Raw genomic sequence first — 15657 nt, forward strand, 5'->3', positions numbered from 1 at the left:
CATATTATAAGGGCTTGGTGATGATGAACTCCTTCAACTTGACTTTATCTGGCAAGCACTTTATCTGCCCTTCCACTCTAAATGATAGCTTTGCTGGATAGAGCAATCTTGGATGTAGGTCCTTGCCTTTCATGACTTGGAATACTTCTTTCCAGCCCCTTCTTGCCTGCAAGGTTTCTTTTGAGAAATCAGCTAATAGTCTTATGGGAACTCCTTTGTAGGTAACTGTCTCCTTTCCTCTTGCTGCTTCTAAGATTCTCTTTTTCTCTCTAATCTTGGCTAATGTGATTATGATGTGCCTTGGTGTGTGCTTCCTTGGATCCAACTTCTTTGGGACTCTAAGCTTCCTGGACTTCCTGGAAATCTGTTCCTTGGTCAGATTGGGAAAGTTCTCCTTCATTGTTTTTTCAAACAAGTTTTTGATTTCTTGCTGTTCTCCTTCTGGCACCCCCAAGAATCGGATGTTGGGACGTTTAAAGTTGTCCTAGAAGTTCCTAAGGCTCTCCTATTTTTTTTTAATTCTTGTTTCTTAATTCTGTTCTGGTTGAATGTTTATTTCTTCCTTCTGCTCCAAATTGTTGATTTCAGTCCCAGTTTGCTTCCCTTCACTGTTGGTTCCCTGTACATTTCTCTTCATTTCACTTTGCACAGCCTTCACTTTTTTCCTCCATTTTGCAATTACACTCAACCATTTCTGTGACCATCCTGATTACTAGTGTTTTGAGCTCTGCATCTGATAGGTTGGCTATCTCTTCATCATTTAGTTCTGTTTTTGGAGCTTTGACCTGTTCTTTCATTAGGGCCGTGTGTGTGTGTGTGTGTGTGTGCGCGCGCGCATGCACACACACACACACACACACACAACTGTTATGTGGTAAGGAGCAGAGCCTTAGGTGTTCTCCAGGGCAGGGCAACCCATGTCACTGCATTGTGGTACTGTATGTGGGAGAGGGATCCAAGAGGGAGCAATGCTGTCTACTCAGATCTCAGCTGACTTTCCTTCACTTCCCCTACTACCCACAAGCAAATTGGGCCCTCCTGGTGCTGAATCCTGGATGGGTGGGTTTGTGTACATTCTAGGACCCTGTAGGTCTCTCCACCAAACTCTCCTGTGAGGCTGGGAATTTTTGCCTGCCAGTGCAGCCCCCACCAGTTTTTACTACCAGAGGTTTTGAGGCTTTATTTCCCCAGGCTGAAACCCTGCGTTTTGCAGTTTGTTTCACTCCCCAGTTGTTCTCCCAGTTTATCCCCACACAAATGTGGGACTGCCTGGTCCATTTGCTGCCACCTTGCCAGTTCTGCTCCTTCAGCCTCCACTTTGCCATGATGTGTCCTCTCCACCCTGGCTTCCCACCTGTGCCCTTCCTACCTTCTTGAATGAATGTTTCTTTAACTCTTTGGTTGTAGGACTTCCATATAACTTGTTTTTCTGGCAGTTCTGGTTATTTTTTGTTTTTAAATTTGTTGTTGTACTTCTTTTGGTTGTGTGACAAGGCAAAATGTATCTATACATGCCTCCATCTTGGCTGGAAGTCCAGTCACACACTTGTCTTTGCATTGCATCTAATAACACATTGGCCAAAGCAAGTGTTATGCTTTGTCACATGTTAAGCAAGTCACATGGCCAACCCGAACGTCAGTGGGCAGGGAAAATTGGACAGGGGGTAGGAATGAATATTTGTAATCCAAGTCACAACATATTTTTGGTTTTGCCCACTATCCAATCTCTGTTGTAGCCACTCCACTCTGCAATTATAGCATGAAAGCACCTTTAGACAATACATCAGTAAACAGGGTGGTTATGTTCCAGTAAAACTGTATGTGCAAAACCAGGTGGCAGTCTGGATTTAGTGCATGACTTATAGTTTCCCAGCCCTAACCCATTTACTGCACCAGATCATAGATTTTTAAAATGAAGATTAAGTAAATTTATATATGGAAAGAGTTAAGAACAATTGGTACCAAGCAGTACTAATAAATATTGGCTCTCATTAATAGTGGGTTTTTGTAGTATTATTATAGCACAATATTAGAAATAATAAAAATGTCCAACAATAGAGACAGGATTAAATGAATTATGGCACACCGATACTGTTAAATGTTATACATCCATTTAAATATATACTTTTAAATATCAAGACCATTTATTAGCTTAGGAACATATTTATAGTATGTTAAGTGGAAGAGATAAATGGTATTTATATAACCCCAGGTATTTTTCTTAAAAGATAATGTATTTTATATATTTACATACATGGGAAAAATAGGAAAGAAATACATCACACTGCATCATTTATTTTTTTACATAATTCTTTTTTGTTTTTTAATTGAGATATACTTGATATATAACATTTTATTAGTTTTAGGAATATTACAGGATTTGATATATGTATATATTTTGAGATTATTACTGCAATAAGTTTAGTTAACATCCATCTATCTATGTAGTAATAAATATTTTTCTTGTAATGAGAACTTTTAAGATCTACTGTCTTAGCAACTTTCAGATATTCAAAACAGTATTGTTAACTATGCTGTATATTATATTCCCAGGTTATTTATCTTATAAAATTATATAATTATTGTCCTTTTTTTTCTACTGACTTTTATAACATGTTTAGAAGTAATCTGGATGCAAAAAAAACTAGAGTTAAAGTTATTGACATATAGCCCCAAATATGACTTTACCCATTTCTTTAGATAAATTTTAGATATGTGTAGCAATAATATCTAAATAGTAATTTTGAAAACTGCTAGCTGTGGAAAATAACCAGAAATATGAAGAAACCACTTAATAGGGTAAATATATACTGCTATAATGACACATGCAGATAAACCTTATTTGGAGTGGATCCTATGTTCATTAAAGAGTGCCTAACTACCATTTAGGGAGCTATTGGAAAACCATTAAGAAGAGTATCTAAATGTACCAAATTTAAACTGTCCTACTGATAATTTTCACAAGTATGAAAAGACAACTATGACTATCAAAGAAAAATGGGAAAAGAACTTGTATATCATTCCAAACAAAGAAAACCTTAATTTATTTAAGTTAAAAATAATGATGCCCTGGCCAGTGTGGCTCAGTTGGTGGGAGCATTGTCCTGTAACTGAAGGGTTGCAGTTCTGATTCCCTGCCCTGGGTGCATACGATCCCGTCTGGGCTTGTATGGGAGGCAATCAGTCAATGGTTTCTTCTCACATCACTGTTTCGTTTTCTCTTTCTCTCTTTCCCTGTCCCTTCCCACCCCTATTCCCCTCTTCCTTCTTCTTTCTCTAAAAGCAATGAAAAAAAAATGTCCTTAGGTAAGGATAAAAAAATTTTTAAGAAAGTAAATGGTATAAAAATGAACACACTCCTCAGTTTGTCTTAAGCATGAAAATGCTTTTTTATCACAAAACTTTAGAGAAGAATTCCTTGTCAGAGTGCATTATTGGTCTACTAGTCAGATTTTTAGCATTCTTCATCTTTTTAACAGGTAAATTTTCACGTTTTTAGGAAGAATCCTAGTTATCTCTGATCTAAATTCTAAAGGTTTTATTTGCATGAGCATATTCTTTGTTTTGATTTTATTGAAACTGTACAATTAAAATCATAACATGGAGCAGATAGTTTTCCCATTTTCTCAGAATCCCAATTCCTATTTCTTATGCTTATAGATTGACAGCATCAAAAATGCAAGAACACCTGGGGAATTAGTTTTGTGGGGTGATCCTTAAGCCTGTGACTAGTTTCAACAGTAACTACTATTTCCATGTGGTGTCAAAGTATGCAAAAATGCTCAATACATATATTGTGTGTATATATATGTATAGTAAATGAAAAAATCAGCTTTCAAAATAACATGTATGGTATATTCCCAATTTTGCTTTAAAAAAATTCACCAACAGTAGAAACAGCAAGGAAATAAACTAAAATATCAGTTTTGAGATTTAGCTATCTCAAAATGTCAATGATGGTATAATTGTGGATGATTTCTATTTTTCATCTCTATGATACAGATTTTCTATAATGACTATGTACTACTTTTTTAATAAGAAAAAATGACATTTGTATATAGGTGCTCAGAATATCTATTTAAAAATATACCTCTAGGATCTGCAAGTCTCCTAATTGCTTTAAATTTTTTTTACTGTGAAATATTCATATAGACTTACTTAAAATATATAAGCATAATTTAAATTATAATTAGAAAGCAAGTGACCATATAAGTACAGCTTGGATTAAGAAATAAAGTTTTTCTAGTACCTTCACTAACCCCCATGTACCCCTCTTCAATAAAGGGTTAATTTTAACATGCTCCAAACATCTATGACAATCGTTTATGTGCTATTAATATGAGGTAGTTTAAGCCCTGATCATGTCTGTCTAAAATGTTTGATGTTCATTGCTCTGTTGAACTTGACAGAACAGAGGCATACAACATACATTCTACTGACTAGCATCTTTCAGCATTATGTTGAGATTTATCCACACTGACACATAGAGACACAGTTTGTTCATTTTCTTTGTTGTGGAGTATTCCACTGTTTGATTTTTTTATTAAGCAATTTACTTCATTTTATACACAATTAATATATAAATTTTAAAATGGATACATTTCTCTTCAAGTTATAGGAAAAAACACATAATGTAGAGCCACAGTCTATGCCTGACTCTATGAGAGACACTGTGTGTCCCAGATTTCATCCATTGTTCCTGGAACTCATGAACTCAGGAAGTTTGGGAGAGACAATAAGAACATACAGTTTAACCATATGCTGATATGACATGAGGCTTAGAATGATTAAACAACGTTGGCCCTGAGTTGGTTGTTCCAGGAGGAAGTGTAAAGACATAACATGGGAAATGTCATAGAATTCCCTGGGGGTATGTATGCAACTTTAGTTCTTAGCCAATAAAATGATTTTTCTCCCCAAAAGTTGAAGTCTATAATCCTCTCTTTGCTGCTATTTTAGACAACACGGCCCAGGCACATGTTTAAGAGAGCTACAAGGCCTAGAAAACAGATCAAAGTCATCCCAGGGTTAAAAGAGAAGGTACACAGAAGGCTTTTAATGAACAAGCAGACAGCTAGCATTTTACAGAGCATCTGGAAGGCAGGTGTAGCCTCTATTAGCACACTACATAAAAGGAACATTAGCATTCTCAACAGCAAATGAAAATAACTCTGTCACTGGATTCTTCAACATCCCAGTGTAAAAATACGGGGTTAAGAAAACTAAGTGTTCCGATTTTCTACTGCTATATAACAAACTATCCTAAAACTTAATGGCTTGCAACAATAATTTATGTCTTTCATGGTTTTGAGGGTTGACTGCACCCAGCTGGTCAGTTACTTCAGGTTTTGCATGCATTTGTGACTAGGGCTGGAGTTATATAATGAAGGGCTGGCTGGGTTGGACCTGAAGATGGCTTCTTCACTCACATGTTCAGCCCCTCATTCCAGCCAGAATGCCTGGAACAGCTTCATGTGGCTAGCCGTACTTCTTCCGAGTATGTGCTCAGGGTAGTCAGCCTTCTTACAGGGCTGTTGACTTCCCACTGACCAAGCTGGAAGCTGCATCATTTCTGCCACACTCTTTTGTTTACACAGGGCCACCTCAGATTGAAAGTTAGGGGCACTACATCAGGGCATGAGTACCAAGAGGCATGGTTCACTGAGGGGTCATCTTTGGAGACTAGCTAACACTGTAGGACAGGATCAGCAAAGCAGGGTCTAGGGATGAGGAGAAAAGCAATGTGGAGGACCCAGCCAGAACAGAGACAATTTTCTTGGTCATTCTGATTAAAGGTTCTTCCTTCTTCCTTAGTGGGGAAGAAATGGAACTTGCAATTAAAATCCATTAATAGTGTGTTGTTGTATATATGTTTCAAGTTGACTGCATATAGTTCTAATTCTATTATCATAGGCTCAGTAATAGTCAACTGATCTTTAGCTTAAACACACAAAGTCCTAAATAAAAGAACTACTTGAGATGTGTTTATAGGTATGTTTCTGAATAAGAGTCACATCATCTTATTATTTCAGTTAATATTCTGGCACCAAGAATGGGCAAGTTAGGTATCCATTTTCTCCTTTTAATTGGCCAGTGGCCCCACATTGGGTCTAAAACTTACTAAATCATACAATAGCCACATGCAAATCTTACATGGGAATCCTAGTTGGTGCTTAAATTCACTAACAATTCACTTACTAAAATAAAAGTTTAGCTACATTTTTACCTAAATTTGGAGATTAAAAAGCATGGTCCTTTTAAACCCCAGATTCTAAAGCATATTTTAGGGCAAAATATATTTGGAATAGCTACTTACAAGGTTATACAACCTAATTAATATAATGTAATTTTCAACACACTTTAGAATCTTGGAGTATCCAGAGGCTAACTGATTATAACTTAGAATAAACTTGATCGCTGTAAAAGGATTATAAAAAAGAAATTAATTTTAGTTACTGTTCTGTGAGGTTAATGAAGGAGGCTGGGTTCTGAAGCTTCCTTTCCCTGTATTCATTTGTAAGACTTTGAGGAAAAGTCATTCTGATACAAGAGAGAAGCAGATGTGTATGTTCAAATACTGGGGTGGCTAGAGAAGAGGTGGGAGATGTTGTTTACCTCTTTGTAACAGCATTCTGCCTTTATATCATTGAAAAGACTGGTTGCTCAGGAAGTGTGATCCAAAAGAAGCTACCATTTGTATGACCTGAGAGTCAGAGTGGGGATTCTATTCCTGTTGGTTGGCCCCTGCCATAGATTTCCAGTAGCCCTAGAAGGAAAAACTTTAATTTAAAAATACAACAGTTTGGGGATCTGGCTGGGTAGCTCCGTTGGTTAAAACATCGTCCCCCATATGCTAAGGTTGGGGGTTCAATCCTGGGTCAGGGCACATACAAGAATCAACCAATGAATGCACTAAGTGGAACAACAAATTGATGTTTCTCTCTCAAAAATCAATAAATAAAAAGTTTTTTTAGAAGAATACAACAGGCGAAAAGACAAAGATGGCAGTATAGGTCACACAACCACACAGTCATGGTCACACAACCACATCAAAATTGCAATTAAAATAGAGAACAGCCATCACTCAGAACCATCAGAAATAAAGTTGAATGAAATTAAAGAAACCACATCCATCCAGACTGGTAGGAGGGGCAGAGACGAGGAACAAGCTGGTCCTACTTCCACATGTGGTGACTAAAAATTTGGGAGAGCTATCTCAAGAAAAAGGAGTCTTATCCCCACACCAGGCCCCCCAGCCCAGCGTTCCAGTGTCGGGAAGATTAAGTCCCCATAAATTCTGGCTGAAAAAATGAGCCAGGATTGAGTCAGTGAAAGAAACTGTTGAAGTCCCAAGTAGTTCCTCTTAAAGAACTCACACACAGACTTAATCGGACTCACTCCTTCTGAGCTCTAGCACCAGAGTGCCACTTTGAAAGGTACCAGTGGCACACAAGGAGAAAGTGAAGTGTCTGGCATCAAGGCGAGAGCTGGGGGACAGCTTTCTCCCAGACAGAGAGGCAGGCCATTCTCCCTTTCTGATCCTTCCCTCTACAAAGCCACGGAACTGGCAGACTGGTGCCATTTCTGAGACTCCATCAACCTAGCTAACACTGTTTGCCCTGGCCTGGAGGTTCCCAGAGACTCTGCCCCTCCCAATTTACAGGCCAACCTGAGCTGCTTTTCCATATGAACAGCTGGTCTTGGCTCATGCTTCACAACTTCCTAAATTCTATCAAACAAGCAGCAGCTGGCTTCAGTGAGCCCTAGATCCTGCACTAGCAGCAACCAGCCTAGATTCATAGCTTGGCTTGTCTGGGAATCTCCAAGCCCAGCACAAGTATCAGCCATCTCAGATTGCCTTATAGTTCATGCAGGGTGGCCCTGAGGAAAACACAGGTGGGGGCTGACCTTGGTCTTCACTACCCAGAATACCCCAGAGCCTGCATATCCAGTGGACAGCTACAGACCACATCAGAGCACCACCACCTACCCCTGCACAGCTGACCCTCCATAACCTCGTGGCTGACCCCCTTTCAGACCACCCTCATTTAAATGCTCCCAGGAACTTACTGCATGATCTCATATTGGGCCCTTCCTGTGGTGTGTAAGTGTCTGCCCTTTTTGCCAGTTCCCCAGTGTCTTTTACCTCCTTTTGGCTGCCATCTTTACTCAGGGAAAAAGTTCCCAGCAACTTCCAAAGTGGGCATTTGTCCCCTGCCTGTTGTGGAGGTGCTATATCCTGGCCATGTCACAAGTTCCTGAATTCAGGGTCTCACAGTTACGTACACAATTCCACAGTTTGCCCTAAGCGGCAGCCCTCTTCCCTTCAGGAAGGCATGGCTATTAACTTGCCATTGTTATGCAATGTATCTTAAATTTTCAGGGGGCCCTCTCTTTGTACCCCATTATGGTTTTATCATTTATATCTTTTCCACCTCCAGTGATTTTTCTTTATTTATAATAAGATATTACTACTAATTACTGTAGTTATAAAGAACTTCTGTTATTTCCAGACAGGTTATATTTTTATAATTAGCAGTATTATCCTTTAAAGGTGAATTTAAAATAAAATTATAGTATCGTGTACATTTGAATCTTTCAACCCCATATTTTTTGTTTTCATTGTATCATGTAACCATAATACAGGATTTCTCAACCTGAGCACTACTGACATTTGGGCCAGGTAATTTTTGTGTTGTTGTTGTTGTTGTTGTTGTTGTTGTTGTTGTTGTTGTTGTTGAGGGGGTGACTTTCCTGTGTGTTGTAGGATGTTGAGCAGCATCTCTGTCCTATACCTGCAGGGTTCCAGTAGCACTCCCCAGCTGTGAAACAAACATCATCTCCAGACATTGCCAAGAGCTCCCTAGGAGGCACAACAGACTCCACTTGAGAATCACGGTCATAGTATATTTACTAAAGTTCTTATCATGCTCTTCAGGATCATAATTTGGAATACAGCAGTGTGTCAGCAGTAGCTAGGCACAAAATCAGTGGAATAGAAATGTTGCTAGGCAGTATTTTGGATAGTTCAATAGGTCAACATAAATAAAAACTGGAAACATTTTAGTGAGTGCCAGACAGGGCAATAAAATTAGTTAGCAGCTACCCTTATCATTTATGGCTGTTTTTCGTCAATCACTATTTTAAATATGATGCAGCAGGATCTGTAGACGTTAGAGCACACATGAAGGCCCTTGTGTCAGAGGTGGGCACAGGTAACCAGGTTCTTAGTGATTGGGACAAAGAATTGAACCAAACACCCAGAGGTTATAGCAGAGAATATGGGAGCAGGCCAACTCCAAGCAGAGATTAACCTTATGGGCTGGAGGGACTCTATTCTTACAGGGCGGATCCTTCCTGGCTAGTTTTGGTGGACTTTTATTGAGTATGTACAAGTAGTTGTATTACTTTAAAGCTACCACTCCTTCTCCTGGGGTCTCCCTGTGCTAGGTTCACCTTTCCCTTTGCCAGAGAATTATAGCTCTCCATGTTAGAGATTGGTGAAAAGGAAAGGAATTATTTATTCAAGTTATACAGACTTAAGAGTAATGACTTAATGTCTTTGTCAAAATACCAAAGTTGCTTAAAATACTCACAAACACACACAGTCCTTCCTTCCCTCCTTTGTCCAGTCTGGGGTACCATATCTCAGGGAAAGAAATAGAAGTCCATGGTTCAGGCAGCTCCCGGTTCTTCCCAGTAATCTGTGCTCGGCTGGTAGGCCTTCCTCGGTTCTCAGCACCATTGACTGTGTTGCCGGGATCTCCAGCTAAAGCTGCGTGGTGGTTCTCTGTTAAAGCTACGTGGTGATTCTTCTCATGGTTGTGGGAGCGGGGAGGTCCCCCTACTCTGGCCAAAGCACATGGTTCTCCTCACTGCCACAGTTGCATGGTCCCTCTCCTTACATGGCTGCAGGAGTCTCACTCAGCCAAAACCGCATGGTTCTCTCCTTAATGGCCACGAAGTCTGGGTTTAAATATGCTTCCAGCTTTTACTGGGCTCCATCATGAGTCTGTGCAGGGGTGGCCCCATGTCATGGAGCCAATCATCTCCAAGCTCTCACACAGGCGCTGTAACTAGGGGGAGTTGCATCCCAGTTACATCTTAGGGGGAAGTTCCTTCCATCCCCCTGGCTCAGAGCAAGGCCACAGCTATTTAACATATCTGTGCAACCAGTTAAAGGTTATAGATGTGTTAAATGACCATGCCAGAGGTTAGCTGAAAAGGTTAGTTGCTATGCAAAACAGCTCTCAATGGCCCTGCTCCATGTGTCCCTTCCCCCAACTCACACCTGTGGTGGAGGGTGAGGACATCCTATATATCTTTCTAACATTTCCTGGACACCTTGAGTTCTGGACCCCATTACAAATCCTTCTTTTGGGGACCCTCTGGCTGCACCCTTCTACAATTGTACTGTTTTATGTTACAGCAAAGTCACAGTGATTTTCCATAGCATGCAGGACTGAAAATGTGTTTCACTCCTTTTGTCATTATGTCTACAACAGGTGATCTCTGGTGCCCTGCTGGGAATGTCATCAATCTAACTTCCTCTCCAAAATTTTTGGCATTCTGCATCATGACGAGCACTCAGTGTGCAAGCCAATTCACAGGATGTTTTTCAGTTTAAACATATGCCAGAGAAAAAATTTTAAATGTAGCTATATGAGTTATATAGAAAAGCAAAATGATTTTGATTTATTAAATTGGGTATGCTTGAGGGAGATATTACTCCCTCAAACAAAAGTCTTAGCTTCCAATATCTATTAAACTTACTATGCGTTACAAAGTATTTTATGGTTGTTTCATTGAACATTTGTACAAAAACCTAAATAAAAATTATTGATGGAGACTCTAAAGCACAGTTGACATCACTAGACTTTTTTTAGACGGGTGTCCAGAGGAAGGTAAGGTAGTACCAAATTTTAACACTGGCTGAGAACCCTACTCACCAGGAGAGAGTGTGTTGTTTTCTTTACTCAGTGACTTATTCCTGCTGTAGAGCAAAGCAAGAAGAGGAAAAAAGAATATAGCATCAAGTCGTCCCCGATTCTTTTATTAAGTGAGTTGAGGTTAATCTTGTTTTAAAACCTTGTCTCAGAAAAAAATCATGTAATAAAAGGAGAACATAGGCAGGAAAATCTCAGATATCCCACACAGCAGTATTTTCACCAATATGTCCCCTAGAGCAAGGGACATAAAGGAAAGAATAAACAAATGGGATCTCATAAAAATAAAAAGCTTCTGTACAGCTAAAGAAAACAGCATTAAAATGAAAAGAGGACCAACTATATAGGAAAGCATATTTGCCAATGATACCTCAGACAAGGGTTTAATCTCCAAAACATATAGAGAACTCATACAACTCCACTCTAGGCAGACAAACAACCCAATTAAAAGATGGGCAAAGGACTTGAGCAGACACTTTTCCAAGGAGGACATACAGAGGATCCAGAGACATATGAAAAGATGCTCAGCATCATTAGCCATCAGAGAGATGCAAAGTAAAACCACAGTGAGATACCACTTCACACTGGTAAGAATGGCCATCATAAACAAATCAGCAATAAGTGTTGGAGAGGATGTGGAGAAAAGGGAACCCTAGTGCAGTGTTACTGGGAATGCAGACTGGTGCAGTCACTGTGGGAAACAGTATAGAATTTCCTCAGAAAACTAAAAGTGGATCTGCGTTTTGACCCAGCAATTCCACTGCTGGGATTATACCCTAAGCACCCCAAAACACCAGTCCAAAAGAACCCATGCACCCCAATGTTTATAGCAGCACAATTTACAATAGCCAAGTGTTGGAAGCAACCTAAGTGCCCATCAGTAAATGAATGGATCAAAAAAACTATGGTACATTTATACAATGGAATACTACATAGCAGAAAGAAAGAAGGAGCTCTTACCCTTTGCTGACAGCATGGATGGAACTGGAAAGCATTATGCTAAGTGAAATAAGCCAGGTGGTGAGGGACAAATACCAAATGATCTCACCTATAAGTGGAACCTAATCAACAAAACAAACAAGCAAGCAAAATATAACCAGAGACACTGAAATTAAGAACATACTGACAGAAACCAGAGGGGAGGTGGAAGGGGATAATGGGGGAAAGGGGGGAAAGGGTTTTCAGGAACATGTACTAAGGACGCATGGATAAAGCCAAAGAGGGGTAGGATCAAGGGTGGGGAATGGGGATGGCTGGGGTTGGGGGGAATGATGGGATAAAATGGAGAAAACTGTACTAGAACAACAATCAAAAATAAATATATTTATTTATATATATTTATATATATACACACACATACACATATAAAAGAAAAATACTATAAAACCAGGGAAAAATCATGTAAAATATTAATATAAGATTGGACCTTTAAAAGTAAAATTATGTCATGCTATGATTCTTCACATTATACTTTTAACTGTTTTAGTGGTACTTGTGCGGTAGATTTATTATGTGTTTGTCTCTAACTGGAGATGTGTTGAAAGTGCCTGAGGCAGTACTTGGCACATAGTAGACAATCAGTAAATAGTTGCTGAATGAATGTGTGGGAAGGGGGTGTCTTAGTGTGACAGTTTGTCTTATTGTACAATATAAAGATTTTTAAAACAGGAGAGAAAAAAATATACAAAAGAAGGGATGTACCCATCACCCAGTTTGAACAATTATCAACTCACAGACAATCTTGTTTTAACCATATTCCCCATACTTTTCCTTTCCCATATTATTTGGAAGCAAATTCCAGATATAGCAATTCTTTGATAAATATTTCAATATCTTTAAAAGATTAGGGCTCTTTTCTGTAAGCATTACCACAGACCCACCCTGGCTGGTTGGCTCACTGGATTGAGTGCTGGCCTGTGAACCAAAGGGTAGCTGGTTCGATTCCCAATCAAGGCACATGGCTGGGTTGCAGGCCAGGTCCCTAGTAGGGGGCATGAGAGGCAACCACACACCCATGTTTCTCTTCCTCTCTTTCTCCCTCTTTACTCCTCTCTCCAAATATAAATAAATAAAATCTTTAAAACAAACAAACCAACAAAAAACATTGCCACAGATCCTTAGCATACCTATTGAATAAAATAATAATTCCTTAATATCATCAGGTATCATATCCATCTTCAAGTTTTCAATTGTCTCATAAGTATCACCCTCCCATATATTTTTATTTGAATCAAGACTCAAAAAAGATCCGCATATTTAAAAAATTCATGTATTGTAATTATTTTATCTATTTCTTAAATATTTTTAATCATTAGCTTTTCCCTGTCCTCTATTTTTTCCTCCTTATAATTTATTTCTTGAAGAAACTGTGTTGTGTGTTGCTGTGTTTCCCACAGCCTAGAGTTTGCTGATTGTATCCTAATAGTGTCACTTACTTAAGTGTCACTTAGGTTCCTCTGTCTCCTGTATTTCCTGTAAACTGGTAGTTGGGGCTAAAGGCTTGATCAGATTCACATTCAGTTTTCTTCTTGGCAGGTGCAAAAAAGAATAATGGCTGCATTATTGGCTTTTTGCTTAGTGCCTTGCATATTGATTTAGCTAACATTTATTGAGTATTTTTCTATGTGTCTAGGAATGTACTTATATTCTTTAGGTATTATGTCATTTAATCATATTTAAGCCTCATAATACTATTACATATCCATTTGTATCTGCTGATCAGACCTCTTATAGGGCTGTCTTTTTTCCTTTCTATTGAATTTATTGGGGTGACACTGGTTAACAAAATTATACAGGTTTCAGGTACACATTTCTACAACACATCATCTGTGTGCTGTGTTGTGTATTCACCACCCCAAGTCTCCTTCCATCACCATTTATTCCCCCTATAACTCTTCTGTCTTCCTCCCTCAACCTTCCCCCCACCCCAGCAGTCACTACTCTGTTTTCTGTGTTCGTGAGTTTCTCTCTCTGGCCCTCTTTTATTTTTTGCTCAATCTCTCCACACCTCCTACCCAACAGCTGTCAACCTGCTCTCTCTCTCTGAGTCTGTCACTGTTTTGCTTGTTAGTTCATTTTGTTCATTAGATTCCCCATATGACTGAAATCATATGGTACTTGTTTTTCTCTGACTGGCTTATTTCAGGGCCAAATAATTTCAAATGTCTTTCAAACAAACCCCTTGGTATATACCCTCATTGTTGCTTATGTGATTGAATTTGGAATTGTCTGAATTTTCTTTTCACTGGATTCATTTAGACTATAGAAAAATACCCTGCATTTAAAGGCATTTTTATATAAATTAGTAAACTTATTATTTTAATAAAATAAAATAATAAAGCTTAAAGACCTATTATTTAACTGAATTTGTTGCCCTTATGCTTTTGGTAATGGGATTCACCATCTGTTAGCTTTACAAAGACTGATATCTAAACCGTAAGTAAGGCCAACAGAATTCAGTACATCCTGAGTCTTCTTTTCTTTGCACTCATTGTCTTCTGCAGGTGCACTTTTATGTTTTTTTCGTCTCTTTCTGCTGTCACTGTATGTTAACAGTACTCACAGGATCCTACTGTTGCCCTGCCTAAGAAACTGGCTTCTGATTTTAAAAGCAAAACTAGCTTTTCACTGTTTGTTTACATATCTTTAATTTTTTTCTGCCCAGTTTTTCCCATAGTCCTAAATTCTACTGTTTATAAAATCAGACCATTGGCTCTCCAGACTCAAAAAGAAATGTTAAATTGTCTTGACTAGCACTTTTGAAGATTAAACTGTTTGGTAGGTGGTTTGTTAACTCCAAAAAGGAATACCTGTCAAAAAGGGCACCTGTGCTTAATGGGACTCAAATTTGTAATTGGAGTCTAGCAGCCATTGTTTGTAGAGGCCTCTTATGCACACTGCATATCAGGGAAAAGCCTCAGACTGAGCTGCCAGCCTCTCTGCACTGACTTTCTGCTACTGAGCTGTAACTCATAAAGGACTTCCTGGAATCATATTTTGACTAATGAGCTGAGACTTGCCCCATCCAATTGGAGCTACACAGCTATATCCTCATTTGCATCTTTACTGATTAATCACAGCAGCTCCATTAGAACCAATCTGGTCTTGGGATTCCAAGCAGTCAGAGCAGTGCTATTTGAACCAATGAAACTGCAAATTTGGATTTCTCTTTTGCATAAAAATGGACTAATCCAGGACCAGGGCAGGCACATTCTCTATATAAGCCAGCTGTCCCTTTTCAGAGAGGGGGCATGTACTTTTGATTTCCACTGGTTGCTATGTTTCCCTGGTTTGCAAACTATTCACCTGAATAAAATTTCTCCTTTTACTGTACCCCAGATGGGGACACCTGTTGGCTTTAGATTGGTGGCAGCAATCTTTTGTTGACAGGTTGATGGAGAAAAGGTACCAACTGTCCCACGTTGCAGTTGTATAATAGAGCACTGGGAGCAAAACAATGCAAAGAGGGTCCTATTTTGCAGCTTTACAAGCTGACTTGCAAGGAGTAAAGTATTCCTTATATAGCTTAACCTCTTCTTCTCCAATAATTTCTCCTTTAATAGTTGTTTAACATTCTCAGCTTTGCAGAATATCTATCAGGTGAATCATTTGGTTGGTTGAACGAAAGGAACATAAGGCATTAGTGAATACAATAGTGAAGTAGGAGTTTGATTTCTTATTCTGGTTGTACCTCACTGTGAGGCATGTGGCA

General features: G+C 38.9%; 1 protein-coding gene across 1 annotated transcript in view; it reads left to right on the top strand.

Moving 5' to 3' along the window:
• The window catches only part of DIPK1A (divergent protein kinase domain 1A), a 118799-nt gene that overhangs the window by 72288 nt on the left and 30854 nt on the right, over nucleotides 1-15657 (top strand). The window lies entirely within an intron of this gene.

Source organism: Phyllostomus hastatus, unplaced genomic scaffold, assembly GCF_019186645.2.
Source record: "Phyllostomus hastatus isolate PE091 unplaced genomic scaffold, TTU_PhHast_1.1 phas_contig_524, whole genome shotgun sequence".
NCBI lineage: Eukaryota > Metazoa > Chordata > Mammalia > Chiroptera > Phyllostomidae > Phyllostomus > Phyllostomus hastatus.